The sequence below is a fragment of the Leptonotus elevatus genome, chromosome 2 (assembly GCF_054856555.1).
Source record: "Leptonotus elevatus isolate MCC_2025b chromosome 2, RoL_Lele_1.0, whole genome shotgun sequence".
NCBI classification, from domain to species: Eukaryota; Metazoa; Chordata; class Actinopteri; order Syngnathiformes; family Syngnathidae; genus Leptonotus; species Leptonotus elevatus.
Genome location: NC_141240.1, coordinates 27,401,191 through 27,429,094, shown reverse-complemented (window position 1 = coordinate 27,429,094; position 27,904 = coordinate 27,401,191). Strand labels below are relative to the sequence as shown.

Here is a 27,904-nt window from a genome sequence, read left to right as displayed (position 1 = left end):
TCAAGTGTTCATAGTTTTAAAATATTTTCCTTAATTTCTCAGTAGATAATGCACAGATGTTAATAATTCAAGTGAGACATGACCAGGAGGGGGATATTGTTTATGGTATGAGAATATTCTTGTCCTGAAGGATTGGAAGGATTACTTGGCCAAATGAAAATGTGCAAGTGCAACTGGACTGGAAGCAGAAATCAGAGCCAGGACTTAACTGTAAATTGTAATTTCCCTTCCCAAACCGTGGAGTTTTAGTTTAGATTATGCGTGCGACTTTCATTATCCTAATTTATCATTCACTACATTGTTTTTAAAAAGTTCAGAAACCTTCCTCTTCGTCTATTTTGTTTTAAAATGAATAATGACATTAATTTAATGTATTTAATTTAATCTATTGCTTTTTAATCTTTTCCTAAAATATTTTATTTCCAACAGGCATTAAAGATTAAGCATCAAATGGCATACATGATGTTGAGTCATTTGAACATTTCTTTCCTGCTCTTTACATGTTCTATGATTAATTTCTTTAGTATAATGTTTCAGTTAATAGGCTACCCAGTTATTTAAAAAATATATATAATTATCTGATTTAATAAAGTCACTTTTAATTTGAGTACAAATTAATCTCATTAACACAATCAAACATGTAGATTCCTCCTCTGTTCAACTATAAATTGTTCTTAATTTTTTGTAGAAAGCAAATCAGAAATGAATAAAATACTTTTTTGATGCGAAATTAATATGAAAATAATCAAATTGACTTCCGCTAAATCTCCAAAACGTCAATACTCGATCACTGAGGCAGTGGACAAAAATAATATGTTTTTTTTTTACTGCGACAGAACTACTTTCTACTACTTCTGATTAAAAACAAAATCAGCAAACCTTCCAGAAGCAAAAATGCAAAAAATATCTCTTATAACAAAACCTGTACATTTGAAGTCTCAAATATTGATCATGGTCACTGTCACTTCTTTAGCAGAAAAAGCATGAGGACAGTTGCCATTAACAGGTAGTTTACAGCTGTTGCGCTTTGGGGGCGTGGCAACGAGAGAAAAGGCCTCCGGTGCCTTCATGAACAATCGGAAATATGTAACATTATTTATGACTTTTGGAAAATTAAAAAAATAAATAAAAAGCCAAACATGAAACGAATATATTGAGCTATTGAGCATTATTCGATTTCTGACTAGAAGAAATGAGAAGGTGTCTGCAGTAAAAATTTCGGCTTACCATTTATCTGTAAAATGAGAATGTAATACGAATTGAATGAGAGTCTAAACACAGATAATACATTTTACTCATGTTCAATGTGCAATAAAATACATGTGAACATAAAAAAACACAGATCGGTGGGATTTTTCATTAAAAAAATGCTTTGTAACAACGGATTGCTATTATTAATGCAACAATTTTAGTATACAACATGAGGAGCCTGAAGGCATCAGGGTCGATTCCCCCACCCCCACGCTCCCTGGCTGCACAAACATGTTCCCCCTGCGGTCTCCATGAGCCAGTGGTGGGTTTCGAGCATGAGAGGTGACGAGGAAACGAGTTGATATGCCCTGGAAGCAATTCTTTCACCCCCTCTACTACACAAGTCGCACGACGCATGCACACTGGGGAACTAACTACTCAAATTATACAGGCGAAGTGCGACAAACGTGGACGTTTATTATTATTATTATTATTATTATTATTATTATATATATATATATTTTTATGTATTCAACTTGTACTCATTATTAGCCAATACAATGTAAACATGACAGCCTCATCTAAAAACAAACAAACAATACAAATGAATTGATTATAATGTCTGCATGCTCATACGAATGTTTTCTTTCAAAAATCGCAGATATGTTGAATAATTCACTCAGAAGCCAACGTTAACAATTTTACATTTTTGATTGTGGTTTTGCTACACTTAACCAAAGCGCGTGTCTATTTATTTTGCTGTAATTATTAATTTATTGATATATTATGAAGGGGAAGATGAAAAGTACTAATTCAAGACACAATGCAAAATCAATGTGCAGGTGAGTGTTTTAAATATTGTCAAAATTAGTTTTTAGTTTAAATTAAATGTAAACCTCACATCAGCTGTTAATTAACACATTTTCATTTATTTTAAATGCATTTGTAAAATGGTACCATGAGTAATTATGTCAAAATCGGACAGGTGATTATTTCAAATGAAGAAATGTCGGCAATAGACGTCGCTGTCATTAAAAAACATTAGATGTAAATTAACTTTTGCTTTTCTCTGACGCAAACGGAGATCGTTTTTTAAATGCCTGTCGCAGCGTATAATAACTTCGAATGTTTTAAAATACATTCGCGTGGATTGGTTGCAGTTTGAAGTCAAGTCAAATATTAAAGTTTTATTTTTGTGTTGAGTTTTAAAGGTGCCGACCTATTACAAAAGTATTATTTAAAACAGAATACGGAGAAAATATGCAGGTGTTTTAACTGATCAGACTCACCAGAGCCTGACTGCTGGTGGGTGTTTAAAAAAAACAACTCACAGTAATCTGTCCCTGAGTGAAAAAAAAAAGTTTGTGAAAGTGGACTGACGTCACACTCCCACAATGCTTACCGCCCCCTAACTCGGCTGCAGCCTGAGGAGAGCCACACACACTCACTCCCAGGCCCCGAATATCTAAATTATTGGGGAGAAATCGTAAAACAAAATTTAGAAAACAAGCAAAGAAGACATCGAAGCGAGTGCGTGGAGTTGGTGGCGTGGGTCTCTCCCACGGTGGGTTTCTGCTCGGGATGGACGCTTACCGGGGCTCCAAGTGAAAGTTGACTAATGCAGTGCTGGAAACTTTTTGGTGAGTAAACTACTTTTTTTCCTTTCCCCTCCTCCTTCGCATATTGTGTTTGCACGTTGCTGTGCGTGTTTGGGACAAATTTGACGCCACTTTTGACGCGGTCCGGCTGACGTGCACTTCGACTTGCACGACGCCTGTCTTGTTATGAATGTGTTGCTATTACTAAATAAGCGCCGTTGGCCTTTGCGTCATTTGTGGCGTATTTTCTGTATGTGTGGCTGGCGAGGCATTTAACAGCGCGACAAATATGTCGCTAAAAGCGATCGCGACAGTTTTGGGCACGTTACTATAGGGCCCTTTTATTGTTGTTATTTTAGGTCAAGTTGTTGGGTTTGAGGCCATTTTGGGAATTTAAGGTCCCCTCCGCGTGTTTTAGAGACTATGGGAGGGTGTAAAAGTGTGTTAAAAGTGCATTTTAATTGAGGCTCGTTGGTGCCAAGGTATTAAACTGTTTGTTTTATTTTGTGGTGATGGTGCGTTCACTTGTCACGTTGCTCATTAAGCTTGGAGATGTGTCGACCACACGCATATAACTGTCCTCCTCGTGGCTTGTGTCATGTTTGCGGCTCCTCGGATGTTTTTGTTCCTCTGGCCTGAGCGCGCGCGCCCGCGCGCGCGCGTGACTGTGTGTTTTTCTTTGGAAGTAGAACAAGTGGAGGGTGTCTAACACAGTGCAGTAGTCATATGCAGTTTTATTGGATCAGTGTTACACGTTTATTTTGTAGTTAAAGGTTGTGTACAACTGCATCATATTGAGATGTTGCTAATGTGACTACATGATATGTCCTTATTGCAACCACATACACCAATTTGAGTTTTTACATTTTTTATTTTAATTGGGTTTTTTTTAAACAAAAGATTCCCATAGTGAACACAGCCTGTTCCAGTATGTTGGTTCACCTTGATTTGTTCATATTTGCAAATGACTTTTTCTGTCATTATGGAAATATAAATATTTTGCCCATTTCTATGATTATAATTAGGGGTGTGAATTGCCTTGGAACTGCCGATTCGATCTGTATAACGATTCATAGGTCACAAACTACTTCAATTCGATACTGGTTGATCATGATTTGAATCTATAACTCGATTATTGGGATTTAAAAATTTTTTTTTTTAGAAAAAACGAATGAGTAAACATGTACATGTACACAGTAAGATTTGTATGAAAATGTATTCATTTATCTGAAACTTCAGGCTTGTAACTGTGAGCCACTGTATTTAACAAACAGGTTGCGATCTGTTTTATGTTTGAACAGCATTGAAATCAAATATTAAGGCATAATGTTCCATTAATATAGTCCTTCCATGCTTAAAGTAAAACGTTTTGTTGAGTAGTTCGATAAAAAAATTGATGTTTAAGCATTGAGTCGGCCCCCATATTGAATCAATACGAGAATTGTAATATTGCGATATATCACGAATGCTTTTTTTTTTTATGTCTCTAATAATTATTGATGCTGTGGTGCAAAATACAAGTTGCATCAATGGCAAAGGTCTCATTATTGTTTGACAATTGATATTTTCATCGGTGGAATCAATATTCTGTATTTCATCATGTTTAAGGCTAGTTTGGAATTAGTTGTTAGAAAAAATCTATTCGGCAATATATCGCAATATTACAGCGCGCAATTCTCGAATCGATTCAATATACGGCCAAATCGATTTTAAACATCAATTTTTTAATGGGAATATTCAACAAAACGTCTTACTTAGGTTAGGATTTACACATTAAGCATGGAAGAATGTTATATTAATGGAACATTAAGCCTTAATATTTTATTTCAGTGCTGTTCAAACATGAAACAGACTGCAATCTGAATTTTCAGATAAATAAATACATTTTCATACAAATCTTACAGAGTACATTTACATGTTTACTGATGAGTATTTTCTAAATTTGAGTTAAAAAAAAATCCTATAAACAATTTACAGATTTGTATCGGGATTAATCGGTATCGAATCGAAACAAATCAAATCGTGACCTATGAATCGCGATACAAATCGAATCGGCAGGTACTAGGCAATTCACACCCCTATTTGGAATTAACGAATTTTGGGATCATTGTGGTACATTTGTGCTTTAATTGATTAATATGAGCATTTTTTAAACGTTTTGGTGGGGGTATCAATTACTCACATTTTTTCCCCACTATTCACAATAGTCACTGTGCCCCTCTCCATCCTGAATAGGGGAGGTTTACTAAATTGCCAATGCAGTCATAGATGGGCATCATATGCATGCATGTATGTGCACACACTTACTCTGGTCTGTCGATAGAATGTGCAACTTTATTTTGTTTTCCATTTCCATAAAGGTGCCAAATGTGCTGATGTGAAGTAAGGTAGTTAAGATCTAATCTGCAATTCAAAGCAAGCTGCATGATTTCGTAAGGTTATATTTCCGAGGGGAAACAGTAATACTGTACTACCCAAAAATGTTGATGTGGTCTGCTTCTACTGTACAGTATGTGAAGGTGCACAAAGATGAGAGAGGTTTGAGTTGCTCGAGCTCGCTCCACTCACGCCGAGGCTTGCAACTACAAAATAAGGAAATGGAAGTGAGTTTTTATCACAAGACCTTGCCTTTGTTGTCATTGTGGCTCCACAACGCTACACCAGGGATCCTGCAGATCCTTGAAAAATATTTAAAAGCATTGAATACATTAATCTAAAAACAAGGGCTTGATTGGCGTTAACATTTTCATAAATCAAGCTTTCAAAAGTCTTCAAAAATTTTAACAAATGATGATTAATTAATGTAAATAATAGGTGTGAACGGTTTTGAAAAATAACCTAATTGCGATTTCTGTTCCTCAGTATTGCGATGTAATGTGTGATCATTTTTTCAAGGTCCTCTTTCCATGTATTTTTTTTCACAAGCAATGCATTACTTCTGTATTAAAATCAACCACATCAGATTTATTATACATAAATGTTTTGGTCTTAGGCACTAGGCTTACGCTAAAATAAAGGCAAATGAAACAAATTAATAAGAAAGTATTTATTTATCTACTTCAGTGAGAGTTGTTAGCATTGACTTGAAGACTTTTTGTATTCATGAAGACAACTTCACAAAATGTTACCAAACAAATAGGGGCATAACCCTCCATACATTTCCCTAACCGCTTACTCTTTACAAGGGTTGCGCGGGTGCTGGAGCCTATCCCAGCGGGCTTCGGGGCAGTAGGTGGGGTACACCCTGAACTGGTTGCCTGCCAATCGCAATGAGGCATAACCATAAATCAGTTAGTCATAAATCAGATTATAGGTAAATGAAATAGACAAATGTGTGGCTTTATCACTTCAGCTTTTCATGTTTCATGAAACAACCATATGTAAACATGTGAACTGAATGACATCAACCTTTTCTAGACACTAGGGCTGGGTTTAAAATATCGATATATCAAAAAGGGAGCCCAGTGCTTACAAAGAAAGGAAACAGCTGCTGATTGCTATATAACTTTAAAAATTGGGCTGCGTTTTAATGCAAGCAGATTGCATCGCGGGTCTCCCTCTCGAAAAATACACACATGCAAACACACACTGTTTAGACAGATGCACTATGGAAAAGCTTTTCTTTTTGCAGTAGTTTTAAATGGCTTACCTTAACTAAAATTATGTGTTACATTGGAGCCAAAAGTAGAATCCTGATCGTTTACTGTGCATCTTGCTGCTCTAAATAGCAAATAAGTTAACTACACTATAACTTACACAAGACTACGGACTGCTTCTTCTACTTCCATTTGATGGTTGTCAAATACTTTTGGTTCATTAGCGCCCCCTTTTTTTTTTAGCATAGATACCTATGGCTATGAAGAAGGCCACTGGTGGTAATGCATGACTTCTTCTTCTTTCTTATCGCGGTTGGCAGGTGCTTTTGGTGCATTACTGCCACATTATTAAACGGAGTGCATGCATGTGGCAGTAATTAAACTGTACATTAAATGAAAGAAAGCGAAACACTGAACACAAATAACCCCCAAAAGAGGTAAGGAATTGAACATAAAAACACAAAATGTGGATGCATAATTATGCACTATGACTGTGACGCTTATGTCAATTTGTTTTTATTTATTTATTAACCACTGGAACCTTAGCATAAAACTGTCACAGGAATGTGAATGTCGTGTTTTGCCAGAGTGTTTTTGCCACTTTATTGACATAGCGCTGTAGTTGTAATTGATTTAAATGATTATTTATTCTTTTGATCAGGTTATGTTTAATAATTTATGTAACTGCATTGGATTCCATTATAAATGTAAATATTAATATTTTTATTAATGCACCAAGTAAGAGAAAGACGTTTCTACTATTTGCAAGTCTTTCAAATAAAAGTAAAAGTGGTACTGCATGAAATCCTTAACTGAATTGAAAATCATTGTGAATCGTGAATCCAATCAAATCGGGCCCTTTTGAATCCAATCAAATCGATTTTGGAAATCTGAATCGATACCCAGCCCTACTAGTCTATGGGGCATAATCTATTCACGCTTAAAGTGTACCTCCTGGTGCCCCATTTCAAGGTTTTCATAGGTAAAGGGGGCCGTATTGTCAAATTTGATAAATATCTGGTGTTTCCATTTTTGTTTCTAGTCTTGTATTTTCCAAAAATAATTAGCCTAGTCAATTTGAATGGGCATCACCATTTTAGGACGGACTCACACCCATTGGTTATTATTGAGTGATATGTCAAATTGCTTGACTATGGATGCAAATCTGTCATCTAGACTCAGTTATCTTCATTCTTATACTTTGTACATACACCATCATCCACCAAATAACTCTTGTGCTAAAATCACACAATCATGATAGCGCGAACAAACAAAGGGTGATGTGTTTCTAGTTGGAATTTTTAAGAGTAAATTATGCCATTTATGGACACCAGCAAACGCAAAACATTGGGAACATACCAGTACATTTTATTTAAATGAAATTAAAAAGTCTTTAAAAGTCTTAAATTTAACTTGCTGTGGCAACTGTAGGAACCTTGAATACTCAGGTGTAGATTTTGGCTTTGTCGTCCGGACACGCCGCAATTTTTAATTTATATGATGTCACAAATTCCAAGACACATTTTTGTTTATTGATGAAGCTTCATTGTTTTAATTGGTCATAAAGGTGATGTTTGTTTAGTGAGTAAATTGCAGGCCTTGTTCCGAGGCCAGAGTAATGCAACAACAGTGCCGCAGTTAGCACTGTGCTGCTTAGCCTTAGTGAATGCCACACATGTTGCACCAAGATAAAAAATAAACTGTAATCTCTGAAATCAAAGAGCTTGAAGTTGTACAATTTGAGAATATGAGCAAATGTTTTCAGGAAAAAAAATGTCATGTAGTTTAGCAGGCATCAAATGATTAACTTGCTTCAAAAAAAGGGCTATTTTTTATTATAAATTTTAATATGAAATATTATTTAAATATTATTTAAATATTATTTAATACCACTGTGTAGTTATAAAAAAAAAAGCGGAAATATTCAGGACTGATACAGGTTGATGCGCACACACTGTAATGTAACCAGCTCCGTGGTGAGTGAAATGACCACAAATTTGCCAATATGTTGGAATATACAGTATTCGGAAGTCTCCCAACCCGCAGCAGAGCCGCAAGAGGTTTTCGACCAACAATAAAGTTGCTTGAAAGTGACGGACGAAATTCTTCCCCGTTTTCGTGATGATTACGCTACTTCAGTAGGACGACCACTTGAAATTATATTCTCGCTGGAGCATTCCTGGGCATGGCCATAGGACCGCGGAGCACGCCCGAGAACGCTGGAGCCTCCTCGGGCATGAAATCTGGCATTTGCCGGCCCTCTATCTCCGGGACGCAAGGCCGCGGAGTGACGGGCCATACACCGTTAGAAAGGTCTCGTTGAGACAAATCCGGGGATGTCCATATGGACATACCTCTAGGACACCAATGATTTTCAAGAATTTATCCCGCCGGCGACGGTTCCCATCCCGGGTAAAAATCCGGCGTTTGCTGGCCCTCTTCTCAACCACTGACTGTTTACCGGAGAACAAGCCAAGTAAGCCAATTATGCGCGTTGTTTTGCTATTCAAAAGGCGCACAATCAGAAACAATCTCTCGGAACTAACACAACTTGATTTCTCATTGCTTTCCACCTTTCCACGAGGAAAACAGGACAAATTACACAGGAATTTAAGACCAAACTAAGATATTGTATAATGGAGGACACTGACGGATAAATATTTTAAATTATTTTATAGAAAGGCTTTGTCACGATCTGTCACGGTTGAAGTTGACTCTGTCACGAAACGGAGTGGAGGACCCAAATGCAGGAGAACCACGGCAGGGATGCATGTTCTACTAAACACTATTTATTTTACAAAAACACTAACAGGGGTACTGGGTAACTCTAAATAAACAAAGATCTAAAAAGACCAAAAATCGAAGTAACAAACAAAACACCAGTGGTGACAGCGACAAGCGGCAAAGATCCCACCCCGACTGACCACAACCAGGGAACTAAATACACACACACTAACGAGGTGACTAGACACACCTGGGGCCAGGCACAAGTGGCTGAGGGCCCGGATTCGTCAACCCGAGGAAGGGCAGGACCACACTCAGGACCAACCGAGACCCCCAACCAAAACCAGAGCCCTGCATTTATATCTTATATTGGCCGCTCGCCACTGGGTGGAACAGATTATTTTGCGTGAGAAAAATATTTTCGAAATTTAAACAAATTGGAGGTTGACCGCCACCAGACAGATTGTGTTCAAACTTAGAGGTTACACTGTGTCGTTATAATTCTTATAGACCTGAGCAACCTAAAAAAATAATCATTTTGTAGTATCAGAAATTCCCAAAATAATTTAAATAATATAATGGTCCAGTTTCGTTAGATGTCATGGAGCCACCAGCAGAGTTCTTTCTTTTTACCTAGCAACCAACAGCCAATCATAAAATGTGTCCAAGGATGATCTTTTATCATGGGCAAAAGGCCTACGATTTTAATAAATAGCGCTTGGAGGGAAATAGTTGTGGAATAAAGTTAAAGTACCACTGATTGTCACACCCTACTAAGTGGGGCGAAATTCGTTCTCCGTATTTGACCCATCCCCTGAGGGAGTGGTGAGCAGCAGCAGGGGCCGCGCTCGGGAATCATTTGGTGATCTAACGCCCCAATTGCAACCCTTAATGCTGAGTGTCAAGCAAGGAGGCAAATGGGTCGCATTTTTATAGTCTTTGGTATGAACCGGCCAGGGATTGAACCCACAACCTCCCAGTCTCAGGGTGGACACTCCACCACAAGGCATTTTCTTTTTTAAATTGAGATTTTGAGGTGCAAATAATTGTATCTGTAAAATATGGCAACAAGTGAATTATGGATGGGTAGTGCGTGGCAGATGTGCTGCTAAATGCGTGTACGTGTGTTTGTGTGTAAGCTCTAGCTGCTTTTGAACTGGAGGTCTTGGTTTTTTGAAAAAAAACTCCACAATTCTTTGCTCTCACTTGTGGGCAGCGGCGGTGCTGCTGGTGGAGGAGGCAACAGCAGGCTGATTTCCATGAGAAAAGAGCATCAGTTGGGTTAATGGAAAGGACAGCCCTCTGTGTGGACAAATGGCAGTTAATAACCAGGGAAGAATCGGAAAAGCTGCAATCCCTTTCCTTTGTACTGCTTCACCTTCTGCGAGCCGGGATGGGCCAGGAAAGAAGAAGAGAAGGGTGGGGGGAGCGGAGTAAAAGAGGTGGCCGAGGGAAGAAAGGACAACGGGTTCATGCGAGAATGGATGTTTTTTTTCCACTGAGGGCTGCAAGAGGATTGTTGTGTTTGTTGTTTTCTCACGACTGGCACACACACACACACACACACACACACGGGAAGTTTATGAAGATGTGAAATGGAGCAGCGAATGCATCCCAGAATGAGTTTGTCTACTTGTCTTGTTAAAATGTTTTGATGTTTACATGTGTGTGTTCTGTGTCATGGGGACAGTCAGGAACTGTAAGATGTGTGACCTCCACCAAGGAGGTCATGTTTGTGGCTGCTTGTTTATTCATTTCACGCTTATTTCTGATGAACTTTGTGCAAATCCTAGGGCAGGAGGTGCACGGTATCTATGGCGGTATAAACTTTGTTGCTAATCCAAATTAGGATTGTTATACTACTGGGTTGCTAATGTTTACTATGTTTCATTTGTTGTTGTTCTCTATTTATTACATACTGTATTTCATTAAAAAAAAAATCTATATATAGCTTTGTTTAAAGTGCCTAATAAAAAAAAGAAAGAAAAAGTAATTTATTTTTTATTTGTTTTACAATAATAGGGAAATATAGTATTCTGATTAATATTGCATTAATGGAGTATGAAAATTGACAGGAAAATTGACCCATTTTTATCCATCGCAGCTTGCGGCAATTTTGCCACTTGTTGTCGACCGAAAGTTACATCACAGTGCGCACGTCACATATATACGATAATTATCACGATATCTTGGGGAGGATGGCAATCTAAAAAAAGGTCACATGATATTGTAAAAACAAAACAAAAAAAGAGCTGAATCATGTAGATTATTTGCTTATTATGCGGTTTGGTATGTTAATATTGTCGGAGAGGTACAGTAGTTTTCTCAAAGAAAGGCAACAGTTCCATTACAAAAATGCATAAGTTAATGATACAAAAGCTTGCAACCCTTCACAACAGCACAGATGTTTTTTTGTTTTTGTTTTTTGGTACAGCATACATTCTGCCGGACCATGCAGTATGCCAGCCAGAAATAGTAAGAGGATGCGAGATGCTTGAAGTGCATACTGCCACTTTTCTTTGTGGCTGTTTCTAGGAAGAGCCAGGCAGCTGTGGCTTTTCAGAACGTACATCCATCCATCAAGCGGGACCCTTAGTTTACCCCACGCGACATACTCCGGATGTTCAATCATTGCTCAGGCCAATGTGGCTGCCATTGAGGGGTGGCAGCGAAAAATCCCCCCTCTTGCCCTTTTCAAGGAACTTACCTACAGTATTTGGGAATAGGAATATCTCTCTTCCATTATCAAACACTCTACAGTATGTTAATCATAGTTACAGTTGGTTTCCTAATACACAGGACCACACATACACACACATAAAAACCTTGACGGATTTACTCTAAAAGTTTTAAGCTTTCTATGGAATAATGGAAATTTATGGGAATCCATGGGAATATATGGTACCGAAGAAGGGATTTACAAAATGTAAAGTTGGCTTGGGGGTGTGCATTTCTTCAGTAAAAGACGATTCCATATCATATGTATCTCGATATATTTTAAAGTGGACTGATTAGATTAGATTTTAATACGCTCACACTCACATCTTTTAAATCAAATCAGATTTTCTGACTCTGAGTTGGTTTTCGTTGCACCCCTGAAATTTGTTCTTAGTAGGACAACCTTATACGCCTTACTAAACAACCACATTTCATGCAAGTACAGCGGTACCATCCCTTAGGAGTGACCCAATGCTGGAGTTTTTTGAGTATTTACGGTTTATAATTATACACTCTAAAAACAGTAACCCAATTATGGATAAAAAAAGGACCGATCCATTTTATGGATCAATTTGACCCAACTTTCTGGGTTGTTTTGTACAAAATGACCCAATTTTTTGACCCAAGTAAAGGATTTGACCAATATTTATGAGTTGTTTTACGTTGAAAGACCCATCCGATCCTCTACTTGGGTCGATTTGAGTCAAGAAATGGGTCTTTCGGTGTAAAACAACTCATAAATATTGGTCAGATCCTTTACTTGGGTCAAAAAATTGGGTCATTTTGTATAAAACAACCCAGAAAGTTGGGTCAAATTGACCCAAGAAGAGAATCGGTCCATTTTTGACCCACAGGTTAATTTTTTTACCCAATTGTTTTTTAGAGTGTACTTGGCCAATTTTTTGGTTTTATGTTGCGAGCCAAAATCTGAGGCATTGTCAACATTCAGATAGGCTGTTATGCAAGTGAATCAGAAAAAGGAGCAATTTAGGTACTGTAGTGCCCTCGCATGATGTCTGTTTATGGCGAAACAATATGTTCATATTTATGCTTGAATGTGATAGTGTCACGTTAAATTTCCCCCAATTCCCATGGAAAACTAACAATTGGGAACATTTCCAACTTTCTTGAGTTTAAATTACTATATATACATTCACCCAAAAAATTCTGGAATTTTACAGGAAAATGATCACCCCTTTGCAATCCTATCCATAAAATGGAACAGTTTGGGATTTGTATTTCGACAGCGATGCCAATATTTCAAAATTTTAGTTCCACTTTCCAGAGGCCGTGTTGTAAAAAAGCACCTTGAGAAAAGGTCATACCTCCACTGCTGACCCAAGTCATCAACATCTTTTAGTCCATTTCCACATATATGAAGTCAATCCATTCAGTCCTTCTGTGTTTGGTCCCTCATGCATCCCTCTCTTCCTTGGCTCTGTTTACACCCCGAGGCCACTTCCGCCAGGCTGTCTGCAGCACATTTATTAATAGGCCGCCTGCGCTAAGTGCAGCGCTGCATTTGACCCTAACGTTTGAAGAGGTTAGGATAGGCTTGTGCTTCACGTTAAACACAGACTAGCGTGGGAATGGAGGAGGAGCTGTTGGTATGAATCACTGTGCATTGATTGGAGTGAGAGTGGAAGTGAAAGCAACCTGAATTAGCGAGGAATGACATGACTATGATTAGATGGAATTCATCGAATAACAGGCCCCTGAACTAACCCGTCGACACTATTGTGTATGAAACATACCAACACATACTGTAAATGGGCACTAAGGTGACCTTTTTCTGGTTTTTGAGGGAGTTTAATTTCTCAAGCAGCGACAGAACGGCCCGTATGAAAGGGAACATCGAGAGTGATTTAACAAGGTGGGGAACAGAGGAATTTTCCATACGCAACACTTTATTTGCATAAATATCTGCAAGCGTTTACGTGCTATTTTAGAGAAGGCACGAGGACCAGGGGTAAAAGGGGGCCGGCACGGAACGATCCGAAATGGTGCTTCGGTCAGAAAATATGATGGCAACTGTCAAAACCACACAAGAAGAAAACAATCTACTAACGTCAGATTTACATACACAACAAGTCACCAAAAGCCGGGGGAGGAGTGTTTAGGAGGCGTGATTGCACATTGACAATTTAGCGCGGACGGGCGCGTGCGTAGGGGGGTGCGGAAGACGCGTTTGGAGTGGTGGGAGGGCACAAAAATCTGCATATTCGCCATTAGAAAAAAAATTTGCATTTCACCTTACGGCCTGATTGGCTGAAATATGTGCCGCATCGGCTTCGGGGACGGACCACGTCACACACAGAGTCCTGTCCGTTGTCACCTGGAGTGCAACAGCCACCTACCCCCGTAAAAAAATGGTATCCCCTCCTGCGGGTACAACACATGTTTTTCTAATAAATACACAAAAACACGCTTTTGGGCTTTTCAGTTTTGGAAACAATAAAAAAGTACTTATTGTCGAGAAGCAAAAGAAAACCAAGCATTCACACTACAGTGGACTCTGCATTCAATGACCATGTCACGCAGTAGGAAATCTCAGATATACATAGAAAAAGCTCAGACGACTGAATGTTACTGTTTTTCTGTTTTGTTCCAGATGTTTGAAGTTTAAATATCTGTTTACAAAGAGTCTTTTCGAAGGAGCTCCACTTTTCTGTGGTAAAAGTTTGATTATCCCACGGCAGGGATGCAATTTTTGTACGGGGGTACAACAGCGGAACGCTCCCCCCCATTTTGGTGTGAACATAGCATAAAGTGATTCTGCATTGTTCTAGTGTGCTTATGTGGCGTAATCGCTTTCCACCGATAGCTATTATTTATTTATCCCACGGAATTCTGTCCAACTGCTCCGTCGATATGCGCACGTTGGTGTTTTTGTTATCTGTTATTTTGCACATCATTGAAAAAATTTAATTTTGAATGAAAATAAGTTTCTCACACATGCCTTGTTACAATCATGTTACAGTAATAGTAATGCAGTAGCTTTATGCATGTGTAAGACCTGTTGTGTTTTATTGTGTGTTATAGGTGTAACTGTGCCATACGCATTTTTCTTTGCATTTCTGTGCTTTGAGGAGGTTTGACCCACCCACCCCCCAAAAAACAAAACAAAAAACATAACAACACTCTGACTGCGCGGCAAGCTCTATGTCAGGCAGTTCCGGCACGGAATACTAGACACTTTCACCTCTGACGAGGGGCTACTCATGTGGTTCTTGGCTACCTGGCGCCCTTGAGCGCCACGTTGGTGTTAGGTGTAAATTGTGAAACCTCACACCTTGGTTCAACTGCAATGGAGTTGCCTATTTCATAGGCATCATCCTGGCTCTCTTACAAGTACAGCAGATGACATTCAATAATTATCAACAAATACTTTATGATGTGCTGAAAATTTCCTGTTTTTCATCCTTTTTTCAAATGTACATATTATCAAAAAATGTGTGCCACCATCTAGCGTTATTAACTGTACCAACGGGAAAAAAAATCAGCAAAATAGCAGGACTCTGAACCCTCAATCTGTCTTTTTTTCTTTCTTTCTTTCTTTCTTTCTTTCTTTCTTTCTTTCTTTCTTTCTTTCTTTCTTTCTCTTTTTCTTTCTTTCTTTCTTTCTTTCTATTTGATTGAGAAAACATTCGGGAGTATCCAACCCTAGTTCCTTTACCACGTACATTTAGCAATACATGAATTCAACAAAAAACAGAGTAATAGATCATTCCCATCAACCCATCAGATCTTTTGCTTTGTTTGCCATCCGGAAAAATCAAGACAGTCTTCTCAGTATTGTACAATGACATTAAATAGCTCTTCTTAGCGGTAAATGTGTTAATGGAGTAAATTATTTGTTGCTGCAAATTTAATTACATTTATTTCATACAGTTTTGTGAATGTTCTGAGGGTTGCCACTTTGAATTTTTACTGGCATACTGGCACATGCAGTAGCTTTCACTGGGTAATATTCATGTAGTAGTATTCTATAAAATATACATTTTCAACTATGGCTTTGCATCTAGTTCTAAACAAGTAGAATAAATTGTTTAACAACATTTTGAAACACTAAAGTCAGGCGAATCCTTATTCCTTGTATCCTTATTTGATATTTGGTAGATTCATTTACATGTCTTTTAAAATAAAGCAAAGATTCATGTTTTATTTCACAAATTAAAATTGCTTTAAAATGTGACCAAAGCTAAAATGAGTCAAGCTGTAAAACATGCATTAAAATGACAAAAAAGTATTTGTAGTAAGTAAAACAGAGCAAAAGCAAAAATCATCAATGTAATAAAGAACAAATTCACACATTTTACAGGCACAATGTCTTTGAATGTAGCATGAGAAAATTTTGAGTGCAAACAAATAGAGAATTGTTACATTACAAATTTACAATTCATTATTCGTGTTGCAAGTAATGAAATACCAATGTTTTTGGTCATACTAGTCAATTTAATAATACTTTTATGATAATAAGTGGGCTTTTGTTTGATTCCTAGGGGCAATTTCAAGTAACACTTTAATGTTCTTAATCGTCACACTAGTTAAAGGAAATTTAGTGCAGCTGATTTTAAAAATAAAAACGAAACTGTCTACCAACTTGAGCAGGTGAATGATGACATCCAAATCTTACTGCTTGAATGGCATTTTTTTTTTTGCGTCGCATGAATTTCTTGTGTATATTCTTCTTCCCGTTCTTCTTTTAACATGTTTTTTGAGGCAGCTGGATTCTTGTGAGGTACGCATGCTCAGCCATAGTGTGAGGTCAGTCAGTCAATTCAGTCACTTTCAAATGAGTTTAGGATTTTTTTGAGGTGGGTGATTTTTTTTTTGTAAGATAGTCTTAATGGTATAATTACATAAGGAATAAATGGTTTTCTCCAATGCATTTGTACTAATATTTGATTCATTTCTCAGCAACAGTTTTGCTTGGTTTCTGTTTAGTAGTTCATAAATAGAATTATGTACACTAATGTGACATGCAAAGAACCAGTACGACGGCCTGGTGAATGTTTGATGCAGTGCCCGCGTATTATGAGTCAAACATCTGGACTTTGAGGTTCTTGTTGGTTTTAACACATGATTCAGCACACAGTAATGTGGATGCACGCGACTGTAGCGGAAATGCTGAGTTATGATTCAGCTAAGTTGGTATGAAAGTTGATACATAGACGGATTAACACATCACTCACGCACATAGTCTACATGCATACACAGTCGGGTCTAGTGACTGCTCTGCTGCAGAATGAGAGCAAGCAGTGTAAAATTACAAGGGGAGCAGAATGTAGCCTCCATGTCTGATGACACATCCCCTCTTCCTTCCTCAGAAGTGATTTTTATGAACGTCTTAGCCACCCCACCCTGCTCACCATCCTGCACTTAATAAATTAAAACATTCAACTTGTTCCACCGACTAAGATATGCATTTGTGCGCTCTTTCTACACCATTTGGTTTAGCGGCTTTTACCATTTTTCTTAAACAATTGCAACACCACTACACCAGCAGTGCAGGTCAAGATACATCTTTACAATATAATTACTGCCCTCTTTATTCTAGCCTAAATGTTTTATACTCAACCCAACTAATAGTGAAGAGATCCAATAACCGGAAGTGCTGTGTTTCCAGCTAGCTTTAACTTCTTGCAGATTTGAGGAAATGTGCATGAAGGCCGCACAAGAAGCAATTACAGCAGACATCTAAATTAGTCATCATTCCCTTAGCAACCTAGTATCAACATCTTTAGCAGTCCAGGCGTGTCATGTCCTGTCATGCTGTGTTAGCACTTTTGTTACTGTTTGCATTTGAGCACACTGTTGGGTTAGATTTACTAAGATCCCAACTAGCGGGCGCTAAATTGCTTGTTCTTTCCAGCAGTTTAAATGCAGCCAATATTCGGGTTATGGTCAGAATTCCGGTTTCTGAAGCAATCGAGGTAGCCCGCTTACATGCGTGGCGGACTCTCGTTTACTCTCTTTTACACGATCATTTGTGCTTGATTGGAATATCGCGTTCGGATCGCGACACATAGACAACGTAATTATGTAAATCTAACAAAATAAATACAATTTCCGGTTTTAACATTCTACGGTCAGTAAAAGACTATATTCATGACACTCACCACGCAAAATTAAGTAGTCGGTTTCCTCCTCGCTCCAGATGTGTGGTTCTTTGCTCCGTCATCATGTTTGTTTACACCGGCTAGAGTATTTCCTGTAGGGTTACACGCCAGAAACAAAGACTTATATACAGTACTTGTATTTACTGTATGTGTATATAGGCACAAACTGTGGCGTTTACTCTGTAAAGATTAGAGACCCAAAATAACACGAAAACAAGAAATCAATGTATTCAAGTGAGGCTCCTTTAGCGAGTGGGATGGAGCTGCGCAAGTTGTTAGCACATAGACCAAGATTCCTTGCAAATTTAAATAAGTGAAGAAGAAGAAAAGAGAAGACATAGAAGAAAATAGAGAGCATGCGCAATTGCGCACAGCAAAAAACAATGCCCTGTTCAATCGAGGTATTCTGGATGCGTTTATATGAAGAAGAATTCGGGTTATGAAAAGGGTAACCCAGGGGTCTTCTTCAGGTTTTAAAAACCCAAATAATAGCATATTCAGGTTATTGCGCGCGATTACATGGCCTTTCCAAAAGCCGAATATTGCCAATATTAGGGTTTTAAAAGGATTGTTGCCTGCATGCAAACGTAGCCAGTGTTGTTGCAACAGGTGTAAACAAGTTGTGGACCACCCTATTTAAATGAGGATTTTGCACTTTACATACCTCAGATGGTTTTCTCCATGGAAAATTAGGAGAGCACCACAAGCACAAAGTGAAGCTTGAAGTGATGGAATTGGACGTTGTAGCGGAAGAGGCAAACAAACTTTTCACTGAGTTACTGAGTAACTATTGTGAACGAAAGGAAATTTGTGTTACGAAAATAACTATTGTGCTGATTATTTAGGGAAGGCTAGCAACTGCATAAAAGCCATGTTTTGTTTCATTGAACTCATCTTGAGTGTGAGGTATAATTGAATGCATGTAACATTGCGTTTAAAACGGGATGGCGCACCAGAAAAAATGTTCAGGGGGAGACCGGCACCAAATGTCACTGTGTGTAATAATAATGCAGATGATGATGATGAATGAATGAAGAAATAATAATAAGAATAATAAGAATAAGAATACAAAAATAAATACACAAATGGAAAACGACCATTGTCCATGTCACATCTCGTTTTGTTTGCGCTCCCTCCTTGACATAATAAATGGAGTCGCCATAATCCACAGCGCTGCCGGTTTGAACATGCCTTTCAGATGTGGTATTTAAAAATGCAAAATCGTCCACCTCAATTCATCTCAGGTTTGACAAATCACATTGTGTGTGCTAAATTCGACTGACTGCATGTACCTACTTTTCTCAGTGTTTTTTTAACTGTGGCAATTTTGCCCATATGACAATTTTGGGTGCTTCTCATTAGTAGATCAGCTTCTGTTATTATGGGCCTGCTAAGCGGAGCAAGCAGCAGCGAAGCTGCTGCTTGCGGAGCAAGCAGGCACATATTACTATCCACCCTAGAAAAGGGTTTATTATTATGGGCCTGCTAAGCGGAGCAAGCAGCAGCGAAGCTGCTGCTTGCGGAGCAAGCAGGCACATATTACTATCCTAGAAAAAAGGGTTTATTGGTGTTATTATTATATCATCCTTCCACGAATTTTCTGCTAAAATGCGGCCCGTACCGTAGATCGCACCGGCACGAATGAGGTATCAAACGATGCGGCTCGATCTGACTCGGTGCGGCATTATTTTTCTAAGAATTCCCAGTTACCATGGCGACGCTATTCCCAAAAAACTCCCAAATAAAGTCCCATAGGAATGAATGGGAATCCGAAAGAGATCAACTCCAATCAAGCACCTTTTTCAAAGACACGCTGCGCGCGCATACATTAACCGACCGATATGAAAAATAGCTCATTTTGTTGGAATTTTTGTCATCTTTAACTCAGTGTCAAAAAAAAAATTAAGGAATGAAAGCTCTTCCCCCTGTGCGGGTTCAAAGACAGTGAGTGTAATCGCCACTCTGATACCCAATTAAGGCTTCAGTGACGGGAACCAAAAAATCTATTTCCAAAAGTTTCACTTCAACTCGTCACCATGGCCACAATCTTTGCTCACTAGACATCAAATTCGCACATTTTGTAGCCACAAGCCTCTGCTTTCTGAAGAACTAAGTTTTATTTGGCTACGGTGTCATTTAGTACCTTTATTTTCACTTTAAACGAGGAGAAGTCGCACTATTTTGATCTCTTTTCAATGTAATTTTCGCCGTTTTTCCCTCTTCATTTTCGATCAATCATAAGTTTTCAACCTGCTCTCATTTGGTCATTTTTCATCCGATTAAAAAACTGAGAACATGCTCGCGTTCCCCAAACCCTTGCCGTTCTAACGAGCCATTTCTGGAATCTGCATCTTCAACCGTTAAGTCGCGAGAGGCTTTTGTTTGAGGTGAGCGTAATCCTATACAAATCAATGGAGTGTTGGTGCGTGACGTCTCCTCACAACTTAAAATCAAATGTGTGTGCGTGAATGTGCATGTTTTGTAAAGGGGCAGTGAGATACTGTTAATTATGGTAGATTCCACATTTCTTGACCGATTTCAATGGTTTGAATTTTAAACTGTTCAGCTCATTGAAATGTTACTTAAAATCAAATGTGTGTGCGTGAATGTGCATGTTTCTTAAAGGGCCAGTAACATACTGTTGATTTTGGTTAACTTTTACATTTCTTGAGCGATTTCAATGGTTGAAATTTTAAACTGTTCAGCTCATTGAAATGTTGGTTAAAATCAAATGTGTGTGCGTGAATGTGCATATTTCTTAAAGGGACAGTAAGATACTTTATTTGATCTTGATTATGGTTAACTTCCACATTTCTTGACCGATTTCAATGGTTGAAAGTTTAAACTGTTCGGCTCATTGAAAAGAGTTAGCAGGCCCATTCAAAATTTCCGCGGGAATTTTTCTAGTTTTTTTTTTTATATTATCTTCCACCGACTTTTCCGCAAGAATAGGGCCCGTACCGTAGATCGCACCGCGACAAATAAGGTATCAAACGATGCGGCTCGATCTGACTCGCTGCGCTATTATTTTTATAAGAATTCCCAGTTACCATGGCGACGCTATTCCCAAAAAACTCCCAAATAAAGTCCCATAGGAATGAATGGGAAAAGGAAAGACAAAATCACACATCAAGCACCTTTTTCAAAGAGACGCTGCGCGCGCATACGTTAACCGATTGATATGAAAATTAGCTCATTTTGTTGGAATTTTTGTCATCTTTAACTCAGTGTCAAAAAAAAAATTAAGGAATGAAAGCTCTTCCCCCTGTGCGGGTTCAAAGACAGTGAGTGTAATCGCCACTCTGATACCCAATTAAGGCTTCAGTGACGGGAACCAAAAAATCTATTTCCAAAAGTTTCACTTCAACTCGTCACCATGGCCACAATCTTTGCTCACTAGACATCAAATTGGCACATTTTGTAGCCACAAGCCTCTGCTTTCTGAAGAACTAAGTTTTATTTGGCTAAGGTTTCATTTAGTACCTTTATTTTCACTTTAAGCGAGGAGAAGTCGCACATTTTTGATCTCTTTTCAATGTAATTTTCGCCCTTTTTCCCTCTTCATTTTCGATCAATCATAAGTTTTCAACCTGCTCTCATTTGGTCATTTTTCATCCGATTAAAAAACTGAGAACATGCTCGCGTTCCCCAAACCCTTGCCGTTCTAACGAGCCATTTCTGGAATCTGCATCTTCAACCGTTAAGTCGCGAGAGGCTTTTGTTTGAGGTGAGCGTAATCCTATACAAATCAATGGAGTGTTGGTGCGTGACGTCTCCTCACAACTTAAAATCAAATGTGTGTGCGTGAATGTGCATGTTTTGTAAAGGGGCAGTGAGATACTGTTAATTATGGTAGATTCCACATTTCTTGACCGATTTCAATGGTTTGAATTTTAAACTGTTCAGCTCATTGAAATGTTACTTAAAATCAAATGTGTGTGCGTGAATGTGCATGTTTCTTAAAGGGGCAGTAACATACTGTTGATTATGGTTAACTTTTACATTTCTTGAGCGATTTCAATGGTTTAAATTTTAAACTGTTCAGCTCATTGAAATGTTGGTTAAAATCAAATGTGTGTGTGTGTGAATGTGCATATTTCTTAAAGGGACAGTAAGATACTTTATTTGATCTTGATTATGGTTAACTTGCACATTTCTTGACCGATTTCAATGGTTGAAAGTTTAAACTGTTCAGCTCATTGAAAAGAGTTAGCAGGCCCATTCAAAATTTCCGCGGGAATTTTTCTAGTTTGTGTATGCAATGACATTTGTGTCCATTTGCTTTAATTAATTTAGGCACACAGTGTTTATTTCAGGACACAATGTTAGAAAATACTGTCGATGAGATTTTATTGATTGAGTAATTGATTGCTCTTTATTCGATTGGCTTTAGTCAATCAGTCATTTCAGGAAGTACAACCAAGATAAAGCCAACCAAAAAGATTTTTAGAGCTTTTGTGCTTGTAAGGACAATTTTCAGCACAATATGTAATATTTGTAAAATAATAGTGACAAGTCAGTGACCAGTCCAGGGTGTACCCTGCAGCTCACTCACAACTCTAAAACACAAGGAGTTGTAGAAATGGATTGAATGAAGTGATTTCACAGGTAGCAAATGTTTAAGCCTTGGTGGAGGTCTCTGAGTGCTCGAATGTGTTAACATCATGTATTTGTTCCTCCGAGGTGTTTATGGACCCAGCTTGCGTTTTGATCACTTTTGCCTCAATTCTCAAGCATACTTCTGTGTCTCATTACTTCTTCAAGAGGGCTCCTCTGTGCCATTCTTCTTCCTCAGCTTTGATTTGTTTTAGCCCCCCCCCTTCTTTTACCCTCCATCCCCTCTGTAGCTTGTACCAAATTTAACCCCTCACCCACTCCACGCATTCCACCAGCTTCATAAACACACACGTGGTAGCAAACATGTACAGTACTTCCTCCTCGCTCCTACTTGTCCCTCACGTCTCTGCATCCATCCTCTCCTCCTCTTCCTCCCTCCCACTCGGCGCTTGGCCAACAACAAGTTGGGGAAGCGAAAGTGGGCCGACAACGTCGAGTCCCCTTCGCGGCGTCCCCTCCGAGGCCAGTGTGAAGTTTTCAGTTTGATTGAAGGCCTCTTTTCTGTGGTGTGCGCTGTGAAAGCTGTCCTAATTGAATGATAAAGTGGCCCGAGATGGAGTGCAGTGAATAGGCAACAATGGCCGGCCTGTGTGTGGTAGAGGGATTCTGGTTCAGATCCAGCCTTTTCCTCTCAGCTCCGAGAGGGGGCCTATTATAACGCTCTCTGCTGGACTCGGTCACGTGACACTCTCTCTCCCAAACTCCACTCTCTGAATCCCATCACATCACGGGCTCGCTCGGTGCTCCACTCAGGTTGGCTGGATTGTTGAGTTCTGCCAGCAAGCATCTTTCGGCACCGGCTATTGGACCGTGCATTTGTTTGTGCTCCTGTACATATTTATTAAAACAAATTGTGCGTGCAACGCTACAGATACATGGGATATTTTACCATATTTTCGAAAGTTATGTAGGAAAATACTGCAGCATCACTTAACACATTTATTAGACCTCCTTCTTTCCCTTTCGGCTTAACCCCATTTCAGGGGTCACCACAGCAAATCATATTCTATCGCTCCCTGTCCTCTGCATCCTTCCAGCTATCTACAAGTCTTCCTTCACCACATCCATAAATCTCCTCTTTGGTCTTCCTCTTTAGCGCCTACCTGAAAGGCTCCATTTCGAGCCTCTTTGTCTCTCATCCACTCTGTGCATCTCCATATGATCTCAATCTAGCCTCTCTAGTTTTGTTTTCAAATCTTCCAGGCTGCGCTGCCTCTCCGTTGAGCTCTTTCCTGATCCTGTCCATCCTCGTCACTCCCAAAGATAATCTCGGCATCTTCAACTCCTGACAAATACAGTTGTGCTCATAAGTTTACATACCCCTAAGGTAGGATGAGTTTATGGCTGGTTTGTTACCATGGTGACATGTACTGTAGATACGAGCCAGTGGGCTGGGGATTTATTTTTAAACTATGTATGAAATGTATGTTTTGTATGAAAAGTGATATACAAGTAAAGATTGATTGCTTAGTGTAGGCAGTAGGCACTAACCATTTCACAACCAAGTTCTTATTTGTTCTTATGTCCTTGTGATCTTGTGACATGTGATCAGTCGTGGCCCAAGTCCAGTTCCAATTTAAAGTAACCCTAACCAACCATAACACATGGAATACCCGGATGTTGTTCTTGTCTGTTAGCTTAAACCAAGGAAGCACTGGTTGTCGACTTGTTAAGACTTGGCTTGGAATATATCCCAAAATGTATTTCAAAATGGATAGGAAAGTGTCATCTGCAAGTGGAGGTCTTGCCGTTCCCTATAAACGGAATTTCCGCACGTCAATCTCATGGACTCCAGCCACGTAGACCGTGTGCCTCACCTGCACTCAATTTAAAGGGAATACAAGTTGGCTGTGTTACAGCCCACAATGCTAACTGCATGTGTCTGCGAAAATACCACAATAAAGAAAACTCTACCCATGTGCAGGTTAAGATCGCGTTTTGTGCTAGACTTATGCTGGGAACGAGAACAGGGGCCAGAGTCCTGCCTTGTCAGCTATGACAACTTTGCATTTCTTTGTGTTTGGGTCATTTTAGCGCACTGTGACGATTGTCTGGTACTGGTGTCTTCCCAGAGCAGCTTTAAACGGTGCCATTACGCATAAAACATGATGAAAGTATTTAGGTAACCTAACAATGTAGGCAATGTAGTGCCTTAAATGATCTTAACGTACAGTTTTTAGTTTTTTTTAAACTGAAAACAATTTAGTGCTCCAATTAATCTAATGTTGTAATTTGCTTGTAAACCATTTTTGTTTGTGGAACCTTTTCAACAGAACGTCGCGATCATGTACTGTATTTCAAAACACCAACAGCTTTATACATGTTAACTCATTCACTCACAGCCATTTTCACTGAAGTAGTCCCTTTCGCTCCCGGCTGTTTTACTGGATTTTGACAGATTTTGCAAGGCCCACAGAATATTCTGTTCTATTGCTATAAAAACATGGAACCTATCAAAAGAAAGATTAGAGTCTCTTGTTTTAATCAGGAAAACAATATTTCTATATTTTTCCGTTTAGCAGCAATTAGCATTAGAACATAGCTAAATTACATCATTATACACAAATCTGCCACACTCATCCAATCAATGTATTACTTCATTATATATTGTTATACTATGATATATGTGACATGAGGGAATTGGCTCCCCTTTGCTGTCTAATTTTTGGTTGCATGCATTGCACCACACAAAAGGGCTTTGAGATTGTGAGGAACCAAGGAGCTTTGGGACGGATGCTGACAAATCTGTAAACTATTTGATTGTCCATCTTGAAACCTAAAGCTTTCTACGAGACTCGTGTGGCGCCTTGCCTCCCCCCATCACACATTGAAGTGTTGGCGAGGTAGTGAGGTGGAAGACCACCCTCCGGCATCCCAGTCATTCAATGGATGTTTTTTTTTTTTTAAATCTTTGGTAAGGGGTGGTGCTGGTAATGATGTTGGTTTGTAGAACTGAGAAGGAAAGTGCTGTCGAACTCGAGTGTGCTGCAGTTTCTTTTCTTTTTTCTTTTCTTGTACTTTGGCTTTATACATTTTTTTTGATTATACATATTTAACATCTGCATAGTGTCTATCTCAAATGAACTTCATCTGTTGCTGTCTCACTTTGACCATAACAAGTGACAACAAGTGTATCACTTTGGGTTTCTTTCTGTACTTTAAGCATTGGATGCATTCTGTATATTTGGCACTGAAAAATGATATAAGTTGTTACTTTGGAGTACAATAATTATGAATGTATTGAAGGCATAGTATTAAAAATGTTGTTATTATTTTTTGTGATGCTGTTACTGGGGTGGCTAAGTCATATTGTACTGTATTACAAATTGCATTCTCTTTTGGCAGATATATCACACCGAACCAATCTTTCTTTTACAGAAACGAGCTGTTTGAGTAATTAATGGAAATGGATACCGGGACCATACAAACCCAATATTTATACAATTAAAATCCTAAAAATGTAATGAATGGGTGGAATATAACCACCTTAAAATTATGTAAAAAGCTCATCACCATTTTTTTTGTCAAATATATTTGCAAAACAGATTAAAAAAGAGAAAGTGGGTATCAATTAAGAGGAACTTTATACTTGGTGCTAACATTATTTCTGCTGGCATTTTAATAAATAAAGTTGAGTTGAGTAGACATTCTTGTGTATGTTATGTCCTCCCTGCTTGCATGGACTTTTGCATGGACAGGTTGTCTGACTTCCGACCATACTACGAAAATATGCATTTTAGTCAATTGAATTGCCAAAGAAAGTGAGTGTGAATGGTTGTTTGTCTCGACAATATGCCAGTCCAGGTTGTACCCCACCTCTCACCCAAGGTCAGCTGGGATGGACTTGAGCTCACCCACATTTAATCAGGACAAGGTGCTATAGAAAACTGATGGATGGGTAATATTATACTCAAACGAATTAATTGTGCACTAACAAGTGACACAATATTTGCAACTTTCCCATCATGGGTTTGTGCAGATCAGAGCTTGGTATTTTTTATTTTTTTAAATTGTTTTGCGAATAATATCATCTTTCGTTTTTATTGATAATGTTTTCTTTGTTTTTGTTTCCCACTAAATTCCACTTCAGTCACATGACGGAACGTTGCCTGTACTGCCATGTTAACTCCACTCCAATCTTCTCGTCAAGTCTAACCTGCCGATTGCAATTTTGGCCTATTGCGATGTGTAATTGAAAGCACATGCAAACAATTTTGTAGCTTTGCTTTGATGGAAAATTCCGCCCCAACTTGCAACAAAGTGCAGCATTTACACAAGTACAGCTATGAATTCTTGACTTGTTTAATAAAAGAGGATCCATCTGTGAAAAGAAACTCAGTTGTTTCTAGTAGTTATGACTGCTCCTATTTTGACCCGCTTGTCTTTGTTTTAGCTTTTTAAAATATGATTATTTCCATCTATTCATCCATTTTCTTTAGCGTTTCATCACTGGTCAGTCGCAGGGCACTTATAGAGACACATTCACATGTCACTGCATGGGAACTGAACCCATGCTGCCCGCACTGCCACTACATCATCAGTTATTTCTTGATATGACTCCTTTGAGTATGTTGTCATGCACATATTTCTTTCTCCTTGTTGTGTCATTGTGTCCCTGCTCATCTTCCGCCCCCCCTTACTAGCCGTCACACTGCTGTCAGTCTCCCTTAGGTGCCTGAAGCCTCCAATTCATACATGACCACGTTCCAAAGAAATGCAAGGAATGCAGGCTTCTCATTGCCCATTTTTCAAGGCCCTGTTTATGCAAGAATGTTATTCTACAAGTGGCTACCTTTGACCAAGCTCTGTTTTGGCATTCACAACATTGATTCATAAGCATTGGTGTTTACTGTTTTCTTTTGCATTTCACCCATGTTGGGGATTTCGCATAAAATAATGTTTGTTATGTGATTTGTAGAAGCTGAGTTTCTGCTTTTGTCGTTATTGTTCTTTGTAAATTATGTGCATGAGCTGTCATTGTCAGTGATTTTAGATTATTGCCAGAGCCACACAACAATTTTGGTCTGGTTCTCAAGAGAGCACCTGACCTATTTTTTTTTTTTTTTTTTTTACTATACCCATCCACCTTATAAACTTACAGGACCACATGATCAGCTGATTTGGCGCATTTCTCAAACTTCTCGCCATCAACCATCTCGTATTGATCGACACAACTTTTCAAGCCTTAGCCCAATCTCTGCTAAAAAAAAAGTAAAAAAAAAGTAAAAAAACTTTTTTTTTGTACGCGTCGCTTTCTTTATGGCCCGTACCGCAAAATATTTGATACGTAAATGTGCAGTTACACACTTAAATCTGATGCTCTTTTAATATGTTCAGG

At 38.7% G+C, this 27,904-nt stretch overlaps 1 protein-coding gene across 1 annotated transcript in view; it reads left to right on the top strand.

Annotated features, from left to right (window-relative positions):
* The first annotated feature begins 2,613 nt into the window (after positions 1-2,613).
* plagl2 (pleiomorphic adenoma gene-like 2) overlaps positions 2,614-27,904 on the top strand; it is a 53,841-nt gene continuing 28,550 nt past the window's right edge. Inside the window, exon 1 of the mRNA XM_086069805.1 lies at positions 2,614-2,831. The gene's annotated coding sequence lies outside the window, so the exon portion shown is untranslated. The remainder of the gene's footprint in view (positions 2,832-27,904) is intronic.